At 44.3% G+C, this 10,125-nt stretch overlaps 1 long non-coding RNA gene across 1 annotated transcript; it reads left to right on the forward strand.

Moving 5' to 3' along the window:
- The first annotated feature begins 365 nt into the window (after positions 1-365).
- Positions 366-3,424, forward strand: LOC103158898. Its single transcript, XR_003480509.2, has 3 exons — positions 366-663; positions 746-1,106; positions 3,366-3,424. It is a non-coding gene; the product is annotated as an uncharacterized LOC103158898 (long non-coding RNA).
- The last annotated feature ends 6,701 nt before the right edge of the window (positions 3,425-10,125 follow it).

Below are 10,125 nucleotides of genomic sequence, written 5' to 3' on the forward strand. Positions count from 1 at the left end.
CACAGTGCCACCTGCAGCAGCCTCACCAGAGGGCTGGGCTGGCACCACCTTCTGGAGTCTTCTAACTAGTAGTAAGCCACGTGGGCTACACGCAGAGTAGATGGAGAACTGTCACGAGTACTGTGTGTGACAAACGCATTACATTAAATGCTCAGAGGTCAGCTCAGATAGGTAAGGCAATCCGGCGACTTACAGGCCAGCAAGACCGGAATGGGGTGAGGGCGTTAACAAATCTGGAAAATGTGAATTCAGTGTGGGAAAGAGGGGCTGCCCTTCCCTTTCCCTTGTGCGTCACAAAAACTGCACTTTCCCGGTCCTCTTTCCTCAGTTCACGGTCGGGATGCGGAGCACCACAGGGTGGCGCTGCCGTCTAACGTTGGTGTCCTGGGTCATCAGCCGGTTTATGATTGCAATCACTTGAGTGTTGACGGCCTCGTTTTCTTGTTTTCCTACAGACTAAACAAAATCTGGAAGTCACCACGAAGGAGAGAATTCTCTCTGATGAAGGCTCGAGAATCTGGCCCTCGTGGCAGCGACTTTTTCTCTGTGAGATAACGAACCCTCATTCATATTTGTGCTCTTCGTTCCCTTGTGACATTTCGGTAACAGAGGTCAATACCCGAACTGCAAACAAATTACAAGACCGCATACTGCACTGCTGAGGTCAGACTCCAGGCCACGGGAAACCCTTTGGGTCATTTTTACTTTGTCTCACTTTTAGTGCTGTGTTCTGGTTCTTTCTCAGCTGTCCCTGGTTGAGCATCACGGCTTGACTTTCCCTTCTGCCAAGTCTTGCTTCCTTCTCCCGGAGAATACGGAGAGTGCGCCCTAATAAACACTGAAAGCAAGTCCCCGCCGCAGCTCTTCTTGAAACTCCGCCACCTAAAGGAATTTGGGAGAATGAAGTCAACACACAAAGGGAAACGGAAACCAGAGGAGGAGGCTGGGTGTAGTCAACCGGTGGGCCAGCGCCAGTGCAGGCATCCGGCGGTTTGGCTGTGTGAACCAGATGGTTTACATTTGAAAATGTTCTGTTTCAAGGCTGGTTTGAGCTGGCTCTTCAAGCAGAAAAGTCCCGCCTGGTAGAAGAGACATCTGCACAAACTGTATGGGTTATTCTTAAATACTAGTTTAAAAAATTACTCAATCTAGTTGGCTTGTTGAAATTCTTGTTTGATGGTACATACAAGCTACTTGACCGTTCTGTGACTTGATTTCTTTTATTTCTTTTTTTAATTTTTTTATTATTAATTAACTTATTAATTTGTGTTGAGCCAGGGTCTCGTGCACCCTGGGCTGGCCTTGAACTCTCTATATAGATGAGGATGGCCTGGATCTTTGAATCCTCCTGCCTGCTGGGATTACAGGCATGCGCAACCCACAAAGGGTTTTCTGGAGTGTAGGGAACTGAACTGAGGGCTTTGCACACGCCCAGTAAGCCCTCCACCAGACACCTCCTCAGCCCTGCTTGGTTCCTTCAATGTGGAATTGAACTACTAATTCCCTACTTAATTGCACCGTTACAAGGGTTAGACAAAGTCATATATATGGATTGCCTGGAACAGTGCCTGAGACATAAGGAACACGACCCTTTCTCTTCGTTCACTTAAAATCATTGGCTCCAGGTTCATGCTACTCCTGAACTTGGGCCTTTTTGGGAACGCCTTTGTTGTTTAGTGGGTTGGTGATGGCATGGCAAAGAAGATAATAATGCTTGTCTCCTACCATCTTTTATGTTTAAAAGTTCTGGTTAATGGAAAGGTTACTGGAAACCCGCCACCAGTGATACAATAAACCAATCAGACCGAATTAATAAACTCAGGTCTAATCTGAGCAAAGCATTTCTGGGTGGCCTCAGGAGAACAGAAAACCAGGAACCACGAGGTGAATCCAGAGGTGGGCGCTTTTAATGCCCTCGGGGGTGGAGCAGCCAATGGTGGGCTTTTTAGGGGCGGAGTCTGTACTCAGGGGATTCCAGGGAAGGGCCCGCCCTTGGCACTTTGAGGGCGGGGTTTGGAACAGGGTTCCAGAAGGCAATGCGCAGAGGAGCAAAGTCAGTAACAGCACACGCACATGGTGAAAGAAAGCAGCCTTGGGTAATACTCAGAAAGACAGTGGGGACTATGGCAAAATGGGAAGGAAGCACACATCTTGTCCAACAGTGCTTGAGCATAGCTGCCTATCACCATATGCAAAGAAGGTTTTGTCTTCACTCAATCTGACTTTTATGCAAAATAGTGCATTTTTGCAACATTGGTTAAACAAAGGAGACCCAATGAAATATACCTGCCAAATGCCAACCTGAGGTTTCCACCGTGTACTGTTTATAGAGTAGTACATTGCATAGCAAGCTTTTTTATATGATATTTTAAAACAATAAATGAATATAGGTTATATAAAATAATGATGAAGTTACAGTGAGAACCACCACTGATCTGCTCCAGGCTCTACCCCAACGGCCATAGTGTCCTAAACAATACCACTACTTCTTACTTATGTACTGTATCCAACTTTTTTCTGAGACAGGGTCTCTCTATTTAGCCCTTGAACTCACTCTGTAGACCAGGCTGGGCTTGAACTCAAAAAGATCCACCTGCCTCTGCCTCCCAAGTGATGGAATTAAAGATCTTTGCCACCATGTCCTACTAATATATGTAGTTCTTATCATGAGACCTGAAGATTTCATTTCTGGGTTGGGTGTATTAATGGTTTACTGGTAGAACAACCACCTGATATGTCTCAGATTTGATCCACAACAAATAAATAAAGACAAGACGATTTTGTAATAAGGATTCAATTCATAAATCATTTACAGGTCATTGTTTTGGGGGGCATAAAATATGAAAGTTTATGTTTCCCCTAGTTGATTCCTTTTTTAATTTTGTAAACTTTACTTTTTTAAACCTTGCAATTAGGGACTGGAGTGATGACCCATCAGTTAAAATCACTGGCTGCTCTTCCAGAGGACCCTGGTTCAATTCCCAGCACCCACAAGGAAACTCACAACAGTATGTAACTCCAGTTCCAAAGAATCCAACATCTGCACACAGTCATATACATGCAGCCAAAACACCATAAAAAGAAAAAAAAATCAAACCTGGCTAATAAATAAAAACATCACACACCAAAATTAACCAGATTCGAAGTCTGTATAACTCAATGAACTTTTACACAATTCACCCACTCGGATGGAGGCAATCCTCTGTTCCCATTTGCTCGGATGACTCACTTGGGCCACCATGCCCAGACTAATTGCTTTTGTAGCTCGTGTGAAAGCTGAATTAGCATGATTAAGTCAAAACCACGACAGATACTTGATGGAGAGATCCAATACTTGTCTGGTTTTGTTTGTTTGTTTTTAACAGCCTGGTGTTGTGCCCAGATTTCGGAACCCCAAAAGAACCCATCAACAAGGAGACGACTCACCGAATGCAAGGACAAAGGTTTCTTTATTGACTCGAGGATACAAGCTGCAGCAAGGACCCCATTCGTTTGGGAACAAATGGAGCCCCCACTTTCGACTGAGGGGTGTTTTATAAGAGAAAATTGTAGGGCTGGAAGCCCCAAGATTACAGAACTTCGTGGTTACACAGGACAGGGCAATGGTTGTATGCTTCAGGCAAGGTACAATTAAGAAGGATGCTGCAGAGGAAATGAGTTTGTTAATTATCTCCTGGGCTGGGGACTTCTACAATTGATAACTATCTGATTCTCTTTGGACCAGAGGAATGTCGACACCACTCTAGGGTCTGGTCTAAGGGCTTGAGTCCTGTGGACCTTTGTTTAACCTTGTCTGCTGAGTTGCCTTTTGGGAACTCAGAGTTTTCTATTTGGGCTTTGGAGTCTGGGTTTTAGACTTTTATTAATTTTCCCCTTTCACTAGCTGTTCTGGAACTAGTTTTGCAGACCAGGCAGACAACAAACTCAGGGAAATCCTCAGGCCTCTGCTGGGGATTAAAGGTGTGTGCCACCACGCCAGTCTTTTTGTCGTTTGTCTTTCCTTCCCTTCCTTTGTTTATCTTCCTTCCTCCCTTTTGTCCTTCCTTTCTCTCTCCTCCCCTCTCTTTCTAAAAGTGTTTTAACTATGCTTAGTTTCTAGTGGTTATACTACATCTTTAACCGGAGGGGTTAAAAACAGCAGGAAAACGGGGTTTCCCAGCCCTGCTACTAGTGCTACCTATCTTGTGTGCAGTAGGATGTTTATTTCAAAGCATCCCTGGCCTCAGCCCAGCAGGTACGGACAATGCTCTCTCGTCTGCCCTGAGTTCTAACAACCCAAGCACTTCTCTAGCTTTTGGCAAACGTCCCTACCTTAAAGTTATATCTCAAAGGTAGGGAGCAGCTATCACTGTAGTCCTGGAGGGGAGAGGAGAGAGAGAAAGGGACCGGAATTGCTTAAATTAGAACTCTGCTGACGCTCGCTCTCTGCACCGGGCGCGGTGAAGCCAGTTCTGCCGGTGCTGCCAAAACTGCAAGCCGTTCTCAGAGTGCTACTAGAAAGGGACAGCGGCTCATGGGGAAAAAGCTGCAGGCGGGGTCAGCAGCCACCTTGACCTCTTCAGCCTTCCCTCGAGCGCCCCCTAGGGGCAGAGTGTCGCAGGGAGCCAGCCCGCAAGGCAAGCCGCGGATTGAGGGGAATAGAGGGCTTGGGTGGGGGGGGCGGGGGTGGGTGGGAGGAGGGGACCAGAACTGGTTCAAGAGGAGACTCTGCTGAGTATTTATGCATTATTCCATGTGATTCTCAAATTTTAAAAAGCTACCTAACCACTAACCCGAGGCAAAGCTGGAAATCTATGCGGGAATAACGGAAGGTCATGGCAAGTTTGTATTTACATCTGCGGATAACAGAAATGAAGCGTGTAAACGCTTCAACATACTTAAATTAGACAAAGCATTGGACACGTTTCCCCCGTGGCTAATCTTATCCTCTGTGGATTGACCCTTACTAGCAAAGTTTTGTTCTCAGTGTTACCTTCCTTACAGTCCTGCCTTAATCCATCTGTGACCATTGTTCCAGGGCCAGTGGCTAGTTCCCCCGAGGTCCCCAGAGTCAGTGACTAGTTCCCGGAGGCCCCCAGGGCCAGTGGCTAGCTCCCCGAGTCCCCCAGGGCTTGCTGCTTTTGACTTTCTGTCTTTGATGTTTAAATGTTTCTTTCTCCCATGAGACCGTTAAAGCCTCTACGGAAATAGTGTTTTATTGATTTTTGTTTGCCCACAGTCTAACTTACTAAGTATTCTTTAAAGGCCTAATAACGGACAAACTATCTGGAAGGCAAAAGAAGAAAAAAAAAAAAATGTGGTTGTAAAAAGACACCTCCCAGGGACAGCCTGGGCTCTCAAATGATAAGGGGATTAAATTTTAAAGGGCCAGGCATGGTGTTGCCTTTAATCTCAGCACTAGTGAGAAAGAGGCAGATGGATCACTGTGAGTTTGAGGCCAGCCTGGTCTAGACAGTCAGTTCCAAGACATCAAAGGCTGCATAAGGAGATTTTGTCTATATATTAAATAATGTAGAATTCACAGTTACAGTAAGTGGGCCCTCTTTTTAAACTATACATGAATATTTTGTAACAATAAGTGATTCTGGATGGATGAGGACTCTATAATATAAAAGATTTTGTCAGATGATAAGACTACACTATCAATTACAAGAAGATGCCTATGTTACACTAATTTAGATCCTTGTAAAACAGTCTATCCCATGGCATGTTTCAGGATCCACACAGAAACATTTCAAAGTTACCACTGAAAACCTTGAGTGGCTTCTCTGTAAGCACCCACTCGTTCTTAAAGACTCTGAGCAAAATTCTTAAATTTTAGCCAGGCCGTGATGGGGCTCACCTTTAACCCCAGCACTCGGAGGCAGAGACAGCTGAATCTCTGTGAGTTTGAGACCAGCCTGGTCTTCAGAATGAGTTCCAGGACAGCCAGGACTACACAGAGAAACCCTATCTCAAAAAGAAAAGGATTCTTAAATGTTATTTTACCTCGCATGTGTGTGTGTGTGTGTGTGCGTGCTCGCAGGAAGAAGGAGATATGGGGAGGGCAGAGAAGTGTAGAGGACGTGTGTGTGTGCCATGTTACCTGTATGGAGGAGACAATGTCCAGTCCTCCTTTCCCGGTGTGATCTGGAATCATATTCAACGTACCAGATTTGTGCAGCAAGTGCTTGTGCTCCCGAACCATCTCAAGAGCCCACTCAAGTCTTCTTCCTCTTCGGCTTCCTTTGGCATTTGCCTCACCTGCAGCGCCTTGCACTTGACCTGAGTTGTCTGCTTCAGCGCCCTACTTTGACTCTTCTCTCACTATGGCTTTCATTGCAGCCCTGAAAGTTCTTAAGTTTGTAACCATTCTGAGCTTCCTCTCTCCTGGCTCCCACCACAGTATCAGAGGTTTGGGGAGGCACCCAAACAATTCCGGCAACCTAAAACATCTCAAGAAAAGCATAGCTGGAGGTAGAGAGATGGCTCAACACTTCAAAGTGTTTTAGTGGTGGTTTTGGCCAAGCTGAAGGCTAAAGATTGTTATGAGTTATTGCTACCACTAATAATGCATTGTCATGGCACTGAAAAAAATATCATACAATCTTCCTCTGCAGATTTCAAAGGACCTACCCCTTCCAAACTTTCACAAGGAAAACTTCCTATCTGTTCCTCAACGTTGCCTGGACCACCAGGCACAACCACCAGCTTCTGCCACTCAAACACGGCTACAATATGGCCTCACACAGAGCCGTGAGATCAGGTTGCCATGGTAACCTCTAGTCCCATCATCATGAGCTAATTGTTCAGTTCTAAAACTACACACTCCTGAGGTTCAGCATGCTTCAACTCTGCCAGACCTCAGCTGGCAGGAAATTAAATGATGTGTTATTATTCATCATAATTACTTGCTAACAATTTATATTTAGAAATGGGGAAGGATATGAGAAATAGATTTAAAAAAAAAAGAGGGCTTTTCAATCTATCTCATGCTACGTTAAGTATTGGCACCAGCTTTGCCTGTTGTTGGAACAGTCTCTTTATTTTGATGGCCCCCTAACTTGTACTGTGCTCTGTGACACACCTCCATCTTTCTAGCATATTGGCATTTCAAGATAAAGAGAACTTTGCTTCTCTGAATTTGCCTTCTTAGTTTCATTCTTTAGGAGACACCAAGGAAAGGAATTGTGGGGGAATATATGACCTGTGTGACCCAAGCTTTAGCAGGGGAAGTAAGTGTTAAAAGGAAAGTGAGCCAACCAAAAAGTCTCTAAAGTCTTGATTGTTTGCAAAACAAAAACAAGTTTATGTTGTGTAATGAATACATTATAGTAACAAAGCTAGTATACTGTATGTTTAAGAAATTACACCTATAGTAACTTAAATCATAAAGATGAATGAAGACTTCCTTTCTTCTCACCGTGTCTCTTTTAGACAGGTTTTCACTATGTAGCCAAGCTGACCACACACTCATTCATCCTTCTGAATCTATTCCTTGATTGCTGGGATTGTTGATGTTCAGAGGCATACATAGTTTACATAACCCTTTCCATCCCCCCCATACTATAATATTCATAATTAGATTAATTTTTCTTACTGATGGAATGTTATTTGGTTTTTCCGGTTGTATTTTTATTCCTCCACTAAAACACAGCTTCTAGTTCCATTTTCAGTTCTAACCTTAATTCCTAAACCCACCAAGAATCTTGGGGGCCTGAACTCAGTGTCAGTGGGCATTAAAGAGGAGAGATACAGATGCAAAAATGAGTTATGAGATAGGTATGAGATATCTTATTCTATTTCTGCTGCTAAGGGTTTACATTTATAGAGTAGAAGAAGTCTGTTTATGTTGTTATAATGTATACTTATTTTTATAAACAACAGAAATTGAAGCCTGGCCAAAAAGACCATAAACAAGGTCCCAGGGGACCAGTGTCTGATGTGAGTATATGCCCCAGGGGTATCTTCTATGTGTCCTTGAATAGTGGAAGGGACAGGCAAAGATACAAACAAGATCCTCTGGGCTGCTTTTATACAGGCCCTCATCTCAGGGCTATAGTGATGACTCAGTGGTAAAGAACACTGGTTGTTCTTCCATGCGTCCTGAGTTCAATTCCCAGCACTCACATGGCAGCTCACTACCTGATGCCCTCTTCTTGTCTTCAGGCATATATACAGACAAAGCACCTGTGTACATAAAAAATACATCTAAAACAAACAAACAAACAAACAAATAAATAAATAAATAAAGGCCCTGAGCTCATTCACGAGGCCTTCACCCTCATGACCTTGTCACCTCCCAGACCTCCCAAAGTTCCTACCTTCTAATCCCAAGACATTCTGCATTAGATTTCAATATATGAATTATTTTCTTATCCCCCTCCCCTGTGTGTGTGTGTGTGTGTGTGTGTGTGTGTGTGTGCTCATGTGTGTTGCATCCATTTGAGTTCGAAGGTGTGCATGCCTGTGCCTGTGAATATAGAGGTCAGAGGAAGATTTCCAGTGTCTTCTCTCACTCTGCTCTTTATGGATGCCCTGGCCTGTGTTCTATTGTTATGAAGAAACACCATGACCATGGTGACTCTTGCAAAGGAAAGAATTTAATTGGGGCTGGTTTAGAGTTCAGAGGTTTACTCTGTTATCATCACGGCTGGAAGCATGTCGTCGTGCAGGAGTGGAGAGTTCTACATCTAGATCAGCAGGCAGCAGAAAGAGAGGGAGACGCTCAAAGCCCACTCCTAGTAACACACTTCCTCCAAGAAGGCCATCCCTACTCCAGCAAGGCCACACCTCCTAGTTGTGCCACTCCCTATGAGCCTGTGGAGACCAATTACATTCAAACCACCACAATTGCAGTGAGACAAGGTCCTTCACTTAACCATACTCACCATTTTGGCTGGGTTGACTGACCAATGAGCTTCAGGATATGCTTGTCTCTACCCCTTTCTTCTTCTCCACAATGCTGAGGTTACAGGCACACATAGGCATGATGGATTTTTTACATGGGTTCTAGGGATTCAAGCCTGGGTCCTCATGCATGCACAGAGAGCACTCTCACTCATTATTCCATCTCCTCAGCCCTTCAATATCTGAATTTGGAAGGGACACAAGCATTCAGACCATAGCAGAAGGTGAAGAGAAAAGCAGTTGACCGTCAGCTTTCCATTGTGAGTGGGAAGAATTGGAGGTTGACATTACCAGCCTTTGAGTTAGAGCACCAGTTCTGGAATCCCTAGACAAAGAGATCCCGTGAGGAGCATGTGGCCCAGGTGGCTAGTGAAGATCAGCAGGCAGCTGTGAGAGCCAGCTACATGATGGCTCAGTAGTTAAGAGCAGGGGCTGCTCTTCCAGAGGTCATGGGTTCAATTCCCAGCACCCACATGGCAGCTCACAGCTGTCTCAAACTCTAGTTCGAGGAGATCCAACATCCTCACACAGATATACATGCAGGCAAAACAGCAATGCAATACAATGTTTTAAAAATTAAAATTAAAAAAAAGGGGGGTGGGGGAGAAAGTTTGGGGGTGAGGGGAGGGAGAGGGAGAAGGGACTTGAAATAAGCTTGTTCCCTAACTAGAACTAATAAAATAAAATAAAATTTAAAAAAAATTAAAATTAAAAAAAAGAATACCTATTGTCCTTGTGGAGACCCCAGGTACAGTTCCCAGCACCCATACAACACCTCAAAACTATCCATATCTTCAGTCTCAGGGGTCCAACTCCCTCGTTTGGACTCCTAGGACACCAGGTACATACATGGTATCATGCCACATGCAGGCAAAACACCCCCACACATGAAATAATGTAAATATTTTTAATAATTTATTTAACTTTATTTTATGTGCATTGGTGTGAAGGTATCAGATCCCCTGGAACTGGAGTTACAGACAGTTGTGGGCTGCCATGTGGGTGCTGGGAATTGAACCTAGGTCCTTTAGAAGAGCAGTCAGTGCTCTTAACCTCTGAACCGTGTCTCTCTTGCCCTGTAAATAATTTTTTAAATGTTTAATAATATGGCCATACTCTTTTTCAAAAGAGAAAAATTTGAGCAGGACAAAGTTTGGCCTTCAGTTGCTCACTGGCAAATTACCCCTGTTGAGCCCACGGGAGGCAATTGTTTTTGACCTGCTCTCACACGAAGAC

The sequence above is a fragment of the Cricetulus griseus genome (assembly GCF_003668045.3).
Source record: "Cricetulus griseus strain 17A/GY chromosome 1 unlocalized genomic scaffold, alternate assembly CriGri-PICRH-1.0 chr1_0, whole genome shotgun sequence".
Taxonomy (NCBI): domain Eukaryota; kingdom Metazoa; phylum Chordata; class Mammalia; order Rodentia; family Cricetidae; genus Cricetulus; species Cricetulus griseus.